Below are 14,344 nucleotides of genomic sequence, written 5' to 3' on the forward strand. Positions count from 1 at the left end.
AAGAAAAGGAAGGAAGGAAGGAACAAGGAAATCAGGTAGGCATAGGATAGAAAGCAACATAATAATAACAACAACAATAATTATTATTATTATAATCCCAAACGTTTTGTAACCCAAATCAATCATCTTAAGATTAGACAAAATCACCATAAGTCAACCAGATTTGGGGGCCAAACCTCATGTTGCTGACTCTTTGTGATGTCGAATTTCTACTAATTCATGGAACATGTTATAACTCAGAAAATATTCCCCTGCTCCAAGTCTTTATTCTTGATTTACATATTTAAGCTTTTCAGCAAAATGGCACTATTGTATTTAAATTCAGTTGACACTTGAATAGATGGTATAATACCATTTTTTTCATACTAATCTCTCTTCCAACCTCTCAAGAATATAACTGATCACTTATAACAATTTTACCAAAGTCTGACAGAGTTGCATTTCGTAGATGGCTCTCTTGAGCCTGACTTTAAGACCCATGTGGCCTCTGTCATAGGCGACTGTTGCTGGGAACAGACTATGCTTTTGTCTTTCAGAGCTACTGAGCAGAGTGTCCTGGGGACACTGTGGGTGAGAAGTCTCAGCAGGTCCTTCTCCAGCTCTCTCTTCTCAGAGCTATTGAACTTGTAGAAGGATTTCTGTTTTCTCTTCTCTATAGGACACCTCTAAATAAGTCCAGATTGAATTGCCATGTTCCTTTAAGGCCACAGTTACTGTCTTAGAGGCTTCCCATGCCCAGAACTGAGAAGCAGGATATATCTCCTACGGGAAGAGTTATATTCCTTATCTCTTCTTTTTTAACCAGACCATGCACCCATTGTCCAGTAACAGTTACTAAAGTCCTGCGAGAACACAGATCTTAAGACTTTAAAGAACAAATACTATTTGCATACTCAAAGGCACTTGAGGCATTTTCTCTTTTGTTTGTTACTTACTTGTCAGCAGGTATTTTTATGCTACACTTTAAGATCCTCTGTCTTAAAATAATAACGTTTGGAAGCTGTTTCTTTCCAAAGCCCCCATCGCTGTTTTTGCCATTAGGTGACTTTTGACTAAGCCTGCACACACACAGCATGAAGGGCTGGAGGCTAGAGCACATTCTTACGTAGCCTCCACACCTGTTTCTGTTGTCTGACCTTACCAGACTGACCTAATTCTTATTTTATGCTCATGCTTTAAGCCACCAGCACCCTGGGCCAGTGGTATTGGTCAGTTAGGGTGCTTGCTTAGCACTACAACAAACAACACACAAACAAAAGTAGATAGGAAATAATTTCTAATATTTCATTCTGTGTGTGTGAATGTAAATGGATATTGCATCTGAAAAATTTAAATATATTTATTATTGTCATTAATATTGCAAACCTGTAAAGCCTGTAGCCCGGTGGCTCTGATGGAGCAGGGCTTTCCTCACCCCATGGACTGGTGAGTGCACTTCCAACCTCTTCAGTTTACAGTGGCTTCTTAAGATATTCGGGTAAAGAACTGCGTCCTGCTGACCTTTGAGCTGATTCTCAGCCCTCAGTCAGAAGAATCCTCCCAGATTACCCCCTTCTCCTCACAAGAAGGACCCGTTCCTGGAAGAAACTGAGAAGAAAGTAGAACTTACAGATGAAGGACATATGTTTCATGAAGTTGAAGTCTTATTCAAGCTTGTGTGTGTGTGTGTGTGTGTGTGTGTGTGTGTGTGTGTTCATAGAACACCTTAAGCAAGATGGCAGAGGAGAAATGACCCTCAGAAAGGAAGCCAACAAAGAGAGCCAGAGTTGGAAATGGAGGCCAAGCTGGAGCGTTTTTCAGGAAGACAAGCATGTTGAAGTGAATCGAAGAGGCTGTGGAAGAACGAAGACTCCAAAGATCCTGTGGATCAGACGCGGGCTGTCTAACTTACTCTGCCCGTCCCCTTCCTGCACACCCGAAGACTGTACCGCACAGTGTCATTTTCCTTCCCCCTCCCCCGCTCACAAACAATCCAGAAGCTGATGTACGACCACGTATATAAGCAGATGCAGACCGTAAGATGTTACAGGAACTCAACCAGAGAAACCGAAAGTGTTCTTTACTCCTTTAAAAGCGTTGTTTCTTCTTCCTCGCTGTTTTCTCGTTGGATCTTTTCCGCTTCAGTGCACTAGTGTGCTGGGTTAACGGCTAATACTGTGCTGACTCTGGGAAGACGTCTGTGAAGAGCATGTAGAGGCTTTTTCAAACTTATTAGATGTTGACTATATGTTCAGCCATGTCATAATCCAATTCTGTCCCAATTCAACCAGACACTTCTGTACTTGGTCAGTTAACAAACTGCCCAGTGTTGTTAAAAAAAATGAATAAAATAAAAGGCAACCAAGAATTGGCTCAGCACACTTACAAAAGGGTGACAGTGGGTGATGAGACATCACCAGGACAAGGACCCCGAGAGGGCTCCAGGGGCTCATTTGCAACGGCCAAAGAAAGGCAGGCTTTGTTCTTCAGGAGTCCAAGCCGAGCAACTATTAGATACAGTCCAAGTTTTGTGGTTTGTGTGCTTTTTTTTCTCATTTATTCTTTTAAGGATCATTAAAACTATGATTTTTATCCAGAGAGAATGGTGTAAAAGAAGATTGGGATTTCCTAGCTTAATTGCTTGCTAGTAATTCACATTTTTTACTACTTAAGTTTGCGAAGTTCTATTTATTCCTGTTCACATAGGAATGGGAAAATGACTCAACAAGAGCCTGCTGGGAAATAGCAGGGAACTATGTTTTGGGGATTTGTCTGTTTTCTTTTTCACGGCTCATTAAAATCTTTCATGGATTCTTTTCTGTTTGCTTGAGTGGAAAAACTTTAGCACGTTAGTGAAGAGCGTTGTGAGAATATCCTAAAGCTGGGTGTGGTGGCTCACACCTATAATGCCAGCCCTTGGGAGGCTAGGGCCAGAGAGCTGGGACTATACAGGGAGACCCCATACTGAAAACCCAAACCAAAGCAACACACACACACACACACACACACACACACAAGTGACGGGCAGAATCAGATAGTCCTGTGATCTGTGACATTTGTGGTTCACCGTTATCTGAAACTGCATTTGCATGCTGTTACAGTTGGCAGTTAATGACTTGGAAATATGTCTCTAGTGCTAGGTTCAGACACTGTTTGGGGATCACAAAGTCTTCTCTCTCTCTCTCTCTCTCTCTCTCTCTCTCTCTCTCTCTCTCTCAATAATGTACTTGGGTTTAGGTTACTTAGTTGCTTGATTTTTTTTTAATTTATTTATTTTACATCCTGGCTGCAGCCTCCTCTCACTCCCTCCATCCACCTCTCCTCTACCCCACCAATCCACCCCTCCTCCTCATTTCCTCAGAAAGCAACGGGTCTCCCACGGGCATCAGAAAAGCATGGCATATCAAGCTGCCCTAAAACCAAGCCCTTTCCCCTGTATTCAGGTTGGGCAAGGCAATCCAGCATGAGAAACAGGTCCCCAAGAGCCAGGCAAAGCACCAGGGACAGCCCTGCTCCCACTGTCAGGAGTCCGACAAATAGACCCAGCTACACAACTGTCACACATATGCCGAGGGCCCGTGCCGGTCCCATGCAGGCTCCCTGGTTGTTGGTTCAGACTCTTAGAGTTCCCAGGAGCCGGGCTAACCTTTTCTGAGGCACTTCCTGTCCCTGACCTCCTGACTCCTACAGTCCCTCCTCCATGTTCTCAGCAGGACTCCCTGAGTTCAGCCCAATGTTTGGCCTTGGCTCTCTGAATCCGCCTGCATCAGTCACCGGATGAGGGCTCTCTGATGACAACTGGGGTAGTCACCAATCAGATCCTAGGGGACAGCCAGTTCAGGCAGGCATCCTAGCTGCCAGGAGTCTTAGCCCTGGCCATGTGAGTTTCTCTTGCATCAGACTTCTATCTGACTCTTAAAGCCCCCCCTTTCCAGTTATCTTTCTCCGCACTCCCCCTCTCCACCCACCCCACAACCTGATCCCTCAAGTTCCCATGCCCACTTGCCCCCAATCTGCCTCTATTTCCCCTCTAGATCCATGGGTCTCCCCTTGGGCCCTCCTTGTTCCTAGTCTCTCGGGGTTTATGTATTGTGGCATGGTTATCCTTTACCTTACAGCTAAGATCCATGTATGAGTGAGTACATACCATGTCTCCCTTTCTGGGTCTGGGTCACCTCACTGAAGGTTATCTTTTCCAGTTACATTCATTTGCCTTCAAATTTTCTAATGTCATTTTTTTTTTTTAACAGCGGAGTATTACTCCATTGTGTAAATGTACCACATTTTCTTTATCCATTCTTCAGTGGAGGGGCATCTAGGCTTTTAGGTTCTGGCTATTACAAACAAAGCTGCAATGGGCATAGTTGAGCAAGCGTCCTTGTGTTATGACGGAGCACCGTTTGGGTATATGCCCAACACTGGTATCCCTGGGGCCTGAGGTAGATGGATTCCCAGTTTTCTGAGAAATCACAACATTGATTTCCAAAGTGGCTGTGCAAGTTTGCACTTCCACCAGCATTGCAGGAGTGTTCTCCTTTACTTCACATTCTCTCCAGCATAAGTTGTCAGTGGTGTTTTGATCATAGCCATTCTGACAGGTATAAGATGGAATTTCAGAAGCCTTTTGATTTGCATTTCCCTGATGGCTAAGGATGTTAAGCATTTCTTTAAGTGTTTCTCTGTTGAGAATTCTCTGTTTAGGGCTATACCCCATTTTTTTATTTGTTTCTCTTGAGTTCTTCATATACTTTAGAGATCAGGCCTCTATCAGCTGTGGGATTGGTGAAGACCTTGTCCCATTCCGTAGACTGTCATTTAGTCCTGTTGGCATCTCCTATAGCTTACAGAAGCTTTCGAGTTTCATGAGGTCCCATTTATTAATTGTCAGTCTTAGTGCCTGTGAGATTGGTATTCTGTTCAGGAAGTTGTCTCCTGGGCCAATGTGTTCAAGGCTAGTCTCCACTTTGTCTTCTATCAGGTCAGTGTAACTGGATTTATGTTGAGGTCTTTGATCCACGAGGACTTGAGCTTTGTGCATGGAGATAGATATGAATTTATTTGCATTCTTTTACTTGCCAACATCAAGTTAGACCAGCACCATTGGTTGAAGATGCTTTCTTTTCTCCATTTTATAGTTTTGGCTTTTTTATCAAATCAAGTGTCCATAGGTGTGTCTGGGTCTTCAATTTGCTTTCATTGGTCTACCTGTCTGTTTTATGCTGATATCAAGCTGTTTTTTTTTATTACTATAGCTTTATAATAGAACTTGAAGTCACGGATGGTGCAGCTCCAGTAGTTCTTGTATAGGATAATTTTATCTATCCTTTTTTGTTTGTTTGTTTTTTCCATTTGTGTTGGAGGAAGCCACTTGTTGTTTCCTGGCTGCTCAGACCTGAAATAAACACACAGAAACTATATTATTCAAATCACTGCTTGGCCCTTTAGCTTTAGCTTCTTATTGGGTAACTCTTATATCTTAATTTAACCCATCTCTATTAATCTGTGTATTGCCACGTGGCTGTGGCTTACCAGATAAAATTCCATCCATCTGTCTCTGGCAGAGAGGGCTACATGGCTTCTCTCTGACTGCATTCGTCTTTCTCTCAGCATTCAGCTTAGCTTCCCATGCCTAAGTTCTGCCCTACTATAGGTCCAAAGCAGTTTTCTTTATCAATCAATGGTAATCTCAGCATACAGAGGAAAATACCACATCACATATGAAGTTGAGTATTGTTTTTTTCAAGGTTTGTGAAGAATTTTGTTGGCATTTTGATTGCATTGAATTGGTACATTGCTTTTGGTAAGATGGTTATTTTTATTACGTTAATCCTATTGATCCATGAGCATGGACGATATTTCTTCTTCAATTTCTTTCTTCAAAGATTTGAAGTTCTTGTTATATAGGTCTTTCACTTGCTTGGCTAGAGTTATCCCAAGATATTTTATATTGTTTGTGGGTATTTTAAAAGGTATTACTTTCAAGATTTCTTTCTTAGCCCTTTTAGCATTTGTATATAAGAGGGCTACTGATTCTTCTTCTTCTTCTTCTTCTTCTTCTTCTTCTTCTTCTTCTTCTTCTTCTTCTTCTTCTTCTTCTTCTTCTTCTTCTTCTTCTTTTTCAGTTAATCTTCTATCCAGCCACTTCTTTAAAGGCGTTTTTCAGCTGTAGGTGTTTCCTAGTAGAATTTTGGGGAGGTCACGTATGTATATTGTCATGTCAGAATTAGGGTCTTACTACTATATTCTTGACTGTCCAGGAACCCATTCATTCTGTTAACCAGGCTGGCTTCAGACTCCCAGAGATCTGCCTGCCTCTGTCTCCTGTGTGCTGGGATTAAAGGTGTGCACCACTGTACCTGACCCTCAAAGACTTTTTTAAAATTTCTTTTCCTCAAAGACTTTTTAAAGCTTTAAAACTTTTTTCTAGTTCTTAAATGTAATGTACTGATCTGTCCTCAGGTTCTCTGCTTAGACTTACGTGTGGTACCTGATAAGGTGTGGCTTTAGCATTCCCTGTTGAAATGGCTCAGCTGGTCTTTGATATCTTCTGTTTCCTCTTTGGGGCCTCTTCCTTCAGACCCCACAGGCTCTGCCTGCTGCCTACTGGTGACAGTAGATACAGGCCCATGCTCTGTGAACACTGACCGCCTGGCTTGCTGATCATTCTTGCTGATTGAGGAAGCCGAGCTTCACTTCTGTAGCTTTGGTTCCCATTTATTTCACCTAAGTTAAGGTTTCTTAAATAAGTCAAGGCCATTTTATGGAGGATTTTGAAGATCCAGGGGAAGACAGCTCCAGTTGTAAAGTTCATTTGCTGTTGAGGAAAGTAAAGGCCTCTTTTGGAGGAGGAAGAGAATCCTGGTGCTCACTATCTTGCCTGGCTGTGCGCTGCTTACTCCAAGGGTTTGTTGTAAGTGGCGCAGATGAGCCAGAGAGGAGATTTTTTTTTGAAGCTGATAATGCAGAAATTTTGAGCTCCCTCTTCCCATCAAGTCTCCAGAGGCCTCAAGAGAGTCTGAAACATTGTGTTCCCATGTGGGAGGCGTTTGTAAAATTAACTAAAGAAGGGTTTTAGGCACTGTCTGTTAGCAGGCTCTCTTCCCTCACTGATGTCTTCCGGCAGCACTCACCCTTGTATTGGGGGGTGCTGGAAAAGATGTCGGTATTTTAGGTTCTTGATAAGTGGAAATTAGGTTGGCAGGTTATTTAGTGTAGGCTTCATGAAATGTATAGTCACTTTTTGGTATCTCTGTGCCATGTCAATCCAGGAACTCTGATGTCCAAGATCCTTATACAAAATGATGCAGTATTTATTCATGGCCTATGGACATCCTCCTATGTCCTTTAAATCTCTAGCTAAGGAAATGCCAGTGCTGTATTATATTATTGTTATGTTGTATTGTTTGAGTAACAATGATACTCAAACAATAAAACAAGGAAAAGTCTATAGACGTAATTGTACTTGTCCAATAAGTAAATATTTAAAAATATTTTCCACCTTTGGTTTGATGAAACCAAAAGACGTAGAAGTATGGAGGGCCAACTGTATTTATATGGTTTGTAGTCATTTCTGTGATTAGTTTAGTTGTGGTTTATGTGTAAATGTATATGTTAAGATATGTATATGTGTGTGTATATTTGGTGAATGAATAACTTCCAAGGTACATCTGCTGCTCACTGTGACTGAGCCCCCTAGGGCACTGGTAAAAAGGATCGAAGCCAACATTCAGACATCGTGATTCTGTCCTACTCCACCTCTTACAAGGACAGCGTAAGCCAGCGGGTAGCGAAGTGTCTGAAACTTGTCCTGTGGGAGAGTCCCTGACTAGCCAGAGGCAGGCATCTGTGAGCAGAGGATCCAATTACATTGACCTGGGTCTGACTGTACTTTTCTGTTCCAAATACAGAATTACGCAATATCCGCAATCGTCAACACACCCTTATACAGGGTTTTTAACTTTTGTGATGGGCACTGTGTGAAAGAGAGTTGCTCAAACTCTTCTAATAGGGCAAAAACCTGTAGCGGTTATCTGAAGTAGCAGATATATCTGTGCCTGATATGGTCCATGTGTCCCAGACATTAATGTGAAAAAACCCTTCTGATCAACAGTAATGCAAGAAAGACCAGAGTGTTTTCCAGTCTCATTATTTAAGATAATATTACAAAACAGCTCTTTATAGAGGCCACCAAAGAGTATTGTAACAAAAATAATAGATCAAAAATAGTCATAAGGGCTCATTAGGCTGTTAATAACAGCACTAGGTATGTTTCCCAGTTTATAATCTTTATGGAATTTGTTAGTACTCAGTTTTTCCTAGATTATTAAGATTTCCATAATCTTTTTAATTTTTAAAGTGTGTGTGTGTGTGTGTGTGTGTGTGTGTGTGTGTGTGTGAGAGAGAGAGAGAGAGAGAGAGAGAGAGAGAGAAAGAGAGAGAGAGAGAGAGGAGACTATATGCACCCATGTGGAAGTGTGTGTATGTGCACAGGCTAGAGAACTATGTGTCCCGTTCTATCACTGCTACGTCTATGTCTTATTCCTTTTGACACAGGGATCTCTCCCTGGGCTGGCAAGAAATAGAATAGCAGACAGTAAGCCCTGGTATCCTACTGTTTCTGCCCTCACCATGCCCTCCACTGGGCTCACAAGCTCACTGGGCTGCCACACCTAGATTTTTTACCTTGGTGTTGAGGATTTGAATTCAGATCATAGCAGTCATACAACAAGCATCTTTACCCCCAGGCCAGTAATTTTTCTACAGTTATGCACTTGTGATTTTTTTGTGTCATTTCTTTTAGTAACTCCCCAAATCCAAATTGTGTGACCTCTCCAAAGTTTGAATTTGCCTCTGACTGAGATGAGCTGAAGCGATCCCAGGCACCTGCTGCATTAAATCAATCAATAGGAACCGAAATCAAAATAGCCGAAGTACTATAAGCTAGGCAAGAAATCAAACATGTGACTAAAATAATAATCATAGGGCTGGAGAGATGGCTCGGCTGCTCTCCCCGAGGACTGTATTTTGATTCTCGAGCAATCCTAGTCCCAGGGGATCTGACACCTCTGCTGGTGTCTGCAGGCACTTCATGTGTTCAGTACACAGATTATCATTCAAGCAAACAATGTTACACATAAAATAAAAATGAATAAATAAAGTAGTCACAACTGTTCTGATGGAGGATATTGTTGGTGTCGACCTAGCACAGTGGAGTTCTTTCCTAAGGAAAGTCTGTGAGCTGGTTGTAGGTTCTAATTTATACTGTCTCTTCAACTCTTCTCCCCTCCCCCAATTCTGGAATATCTTATCAGTTGCTTAGTTATGGAGGAACACTAAATTTAAGCATGCTTTCTAAAGCTAAGGTATCATCTGATTTTTATATTTACGTGTTTGTTTGGCTTTTGAGACAAGGGGATTTGGAAAACAATATTCTTGGCCGTCCTGGAACTTTCACAAAGATCAAGCTTGCCTGGAATCTGCTGCAGTCTTCTTGTCTCTGGCTCCCAAGTTCTAAATGGCCACTACACCCAGATATAATTACTTTCCTCCTTGATTTAAAAATAGGTTCTCCCATGTATATTAGAGGAACGTCCTCTAAACTATGATATTCTAAAACATCCATTGTAAGATTCATTTTTCTGTATTGGATTATCTCCCTGACTTACTCAAGCTCTGTCCATAGAAACAATTTTTCATCCCGAGTGTGCTTTTAAGTTAAGGCCTTTAGAGAGTGTGATTGGTGATGGGGACATATCAGGTTACATACACACGTCACTCTAGTGTCCCAGAACCGGTTTCCTTGGGGGGTGCTCTATAAATTTTTGTTATAATAATCAGCTAATCCCTACTCTTCATTCCAAAGGGCTGAAGCTTGGGGCAAGCTGGGCAAGCAAAGGCACATTGCTGGTTGCAGAGTCTTGCCTCTGGAATTCACACCCCTTGTTATCTTCTTGCGATCAGGGACGCTCCCTCCCTTTTACCCCAAATACCTAGCCAAGGCCTCACAAAGTCTTTGTGACTGACTTTCACAATGTACACTCGTGGGCTGCAGGAAGAGTGCAGGGAAACCCCCCTTTCATGAGAGGGTGAAGCTTCTCACCCCTGAGTTGGACTCCTTTCCTGGAGTATTTGTGATCAAATTTGCTTTCTCCGACATAAGTTGTGCAGGTAGTTACAGCTGACCAGTTACAATAACTGAACTATGCTGTCTGTTGTTCCCGCTGGGCACAGTTCTTACAGAACCAGTTCGTGGGAAACAATAGCATCTGTCCTCTTTCCTACATGTCCTGATATAAAGAGCAGGTGCTGCAGAGACGGCTCAGAGGATGAGTACTCATTGCACAAGCAGGAGGAACCCAGTTGGGATTTCCAGAAAACGCCTGCTATCATGTCTGCCACCAGTGTGGTGCAGTGCAGAGACAGGGGGATTGTTGGGCCTTGTGGCCAGCCAGTCTAGCCAAAATGCTGAGCTTTAGGTTCAGGACAGAGCCTGTTTTAAGTGAATAAGGCGGAGGATGATAGAGCAGGATACTGAAAGCCCTTTGCTTCTCTGCATGTATGGGAAGGACTGTCTGCAGGATTCCCTGCCCACTGCATGCTCTGTGCATATACCACACATGTACATACTACACACCACATACACCTCACACACACACCACACACACCATCACATATTATATACCACACACACACACACACACACACATACACCACACACACACCATTATACACTACATACCACACACACACATACACCACACACACATCATGACACACTACATACCACACACACCACACACATCACACATACCCCACACCACACACCACATACACCTCACACACACATCACACACACCACATATGCATCACACACACACTACACACACCACACCACACACATGCACACTACACACACCACATCACACCACGCACACACACACATATACCAGGATACCACACACACACACACACACACACACACACCACATGTAACATGAGGTCCTGCTTGTTGGGGTTTCTGTCCTGCCCGGTCCCCCAGCCATTTAGTTCCAAAGAAAACCACACAGAGAGTCTACATTAGATAGAAACTGATTGGCCCATTAGCTCAGGCTTCGTATTAGCTCTTGTAGCTTATATTAATCCATTGTTCTTATCTATGTTAGCCACATGGCTCAGTACCTTTTTCATTGGGGCAGGTCACATCTTGCTTCTTCAGTGATCTGGGCTAGACTCCGAAGGAATGGGCTTCCTCCTTCCCAGGATTCTCCTGTTCTCCTTTGCCCTGCCTCTCCTTCCTGTCTGGTTGACGTGCCTATACTTCCTGCCTGGCCAATCAGCATTTATTTAAAACATGATTGACAGAATATAGACAATTCTCACCACACACACACACTACATACTACACACACATGCACGCACACACACACACCATACCACATACACACATACACATATACACCCACACCACATACCACACCACACACACATACACCACACACACACACAACACCACGCACATATTACACACACACACACACACACACACACACACACACACGGTACAGAAACAGGATTAGCTTTCACTTTTAAAAAACTAAATTGTATCTGTTGTGAGGCCTGTATTTAATCCATGTAGATGTTGCCATTAACTAGTTAATGTTGCATAAATCTACTGTGTTCCTTGTATTAGAGGAATTACTCAACAGGGGTTTGGGAGCCATTACACAAGTGTGAACGATTTTCTATAGACCGTCACACCAGACCAAAAAATTCTACCCCAGAAACATGCTAGCAAGTCTGCCAAATGGCACAACTTGGTCCTTATCAGATTGCAAGCCTTCCTACTTACTAAACTGTGTTCAAGGATTTCAGGGAGGATAGGACCCGTCTAGCCCCAATCACATTCTAATCACATACACAAATCCTTCTTCCAGGCAGCCACTCCAGAATCTGAAATCTGAAAACAACACAGCCTTTATGCAAACATGTCAGCCTCTGATTCGCCACAGGGTAAAGCTCAGCACGAAACACTTCCACTTTATCTGGAAACTTTGATTTTGCTAACATTTTTTGTTGGCTCTAATCCTTTATCTATTGATTTATCTATTTATCTATTTATTTGTTTATCCTTGAGGCAGGGTCTTCTGTAGTTCAATCTGACCTTGAACTCACTATGTAGCCAAGGATGATCTGGAACTCTGTATCCTTCTGCCTCCAGACGCCAGAGTGCTGAGATTACAGATGTGCACTACCACACCTGGCTTATGTGGTGCTGAGGGGTAAACCCAACCAAGTCTTCAAGTATTCCAAGCAACTGACCTTACTGTATTATAAATGTATTTATATATGCATGTATCATAATGTTATACTGTATTGATACACATACATGCATACGTGTTTATGCATGTGTTTATCTACCCAAATCTTTTAATCCAGCCTCTAGAGGGTTAACAGAGGAATTCACAATCAGAAGACAAGGCGATTCTTACATAGATTTTGAATAGTTGTTTCACATTTTGTTAAAGTAACCCCTTCAGTAATTGAGGTATCAGGCAAACGTTAACAGAGTCTTCCCTGCTTCCATCTCTAACGCTGACCTTTTCGAATAACCAAGAGGTAGGTGGGTGTCCTTCTAGAGCTTTAAAGCAGTGTGTCTTTCCAGATTTTATGATTTCCTGAGACAGAAGTCTAGGCTGCAGGCTTCAGTTTTCCAAATGAAAACAATTCCACTTTATACCTGCTAAAGCCACTAAAATAAAAGCTACAAATATTAACAAGTGGTGGTGACGATAGCCCTGGAACTCCCCTGCGTTGCTAGTAGGAATCTAAAATGGTGCGGCTCTCGTTTGGCAAATGGTTTGGCAGCCCCCTCAAACATCAACCATTGCTGGTGAGGGAATGAGAAGCAGTGTCCTACCAAGGCAAATGCACACAGCAGCACTCTTCGTCATTGCCAACCGGTGGGATACCCCAGATGCCCATGGCCTTTCTCACAGGTCAGTTGTGATTCAACACTACCGAGGACCGTGAGTCGTTATAAATGAGCACGACAATGAGCACGCAACGGAAGTGAGCCTTTAAAAATACACCAGACGAAATGACCTAGACACAAAAGATCCCACACCCTATGACTCTGGGTATAGGAAATGCCAAGAGAAGGGAAATCTTCAGGGACAGAAAGAAGATTAGCCGTTACAAGGTGCCAGAGAACAACTGCTTTCTGGGATGCTTGAAAAGACCAAGATTCTTTCTGGTCATGGTTGCTCAACCTGTGAATGTCCTCAGATCTGTGGAACTGCACACCTTAAGTGGATGAGTCCATCATTATGCAAAATGCTTGGCAATAAAGCCATAAAAAGAAAAGCAGGAGTTAGCATGAAGGCTTGGTAGGTAAAGTCCTTACTGCCAAGCCCGATGACCTGAGTTTGGTCCCAGGACCCACATGATAGGAGAGGGTGGGAGAGAACTGATTCCTGAAAGTTCTTCTCTGATGCCTACATGTACTGCATGGCATGAGCGTGCTCACACACATACACATCTACAGATGAAGAAATAAATGGGATTTTGAAAGTAAATAAATGGAAAAACAGAATGCTTAATGAAGACGTCCTTTGACATCTTTTTAGAGTATAGAATTTTATATTTTGTATACTTTCATGTTCATTTTCTACTTTAAAAATGTAAACGGATCTAATCTACATAGAAAGTAGAAAAAGACAAGACCTGAGTAAATTGGGAGCACGGGTACCATGGGAGCAGGTAGAAGGAAAGGGGAGAGGAAGGGAGGTGAGCAGAGGAACATGTATAGCTCAATAAAATCAATAAAAAATGTATTTCAGTTTAAAATCTTCCTCTCTCCCTCCCTCTTTCTCTCTCCCCCTTGGTTTCTTGAGAAAGGGTTTCTTTCTATAGCCCTGGCTGTCCTGGGACTCATTCTGTAAACCAGGCTCGCATCGAACTCATAGAGATCCACCTGCCTCTGCCTCCTAAGTGCTGGGACTAAAAGTGTGTGGCACCACCTCAATTTAAATTCTTAACCTGGTTATTAGATCCACTACATTGTCTCCAGTCTCTTAAAACGATTCTTTGTATCTATGCTAAATTTCAACGTTTATTCATTTGTTGTAGGACACAATGACAACTCTGAGTCAGAACAATGCTGAGAACTAACCATCCATGAAGTGGGCCGTGCTGCAGCACCAGCCACGCCTCCCCAGCCCAGCTCAGTGAGTGGTGATCTACCTGGAGATGGCATCAGTCCTGCAGAAGAGAGGTTGGCTTTCAGAGACTGCCAGCCCCTCCTCCCAGTGCTCTGCCAAACCCATATTATTTCTCTCCTGCCTCTGACCGGTTAGCTAGCAAGCTC

The sequence above is a fragment of the Myodes glareolus genome, chromosome 16, assembly GCF_982192425.1.
Source record: "Myodes glareolus chromosome 16, mMyoGla1.1, whole genome shotgun sequence".
NCBI classification, from domain to species: Eukaryota; Metazoa; Chordata; class Mammalia; order Rodentia; family Cricetidae; genus Myodes; species Myodes glareolus.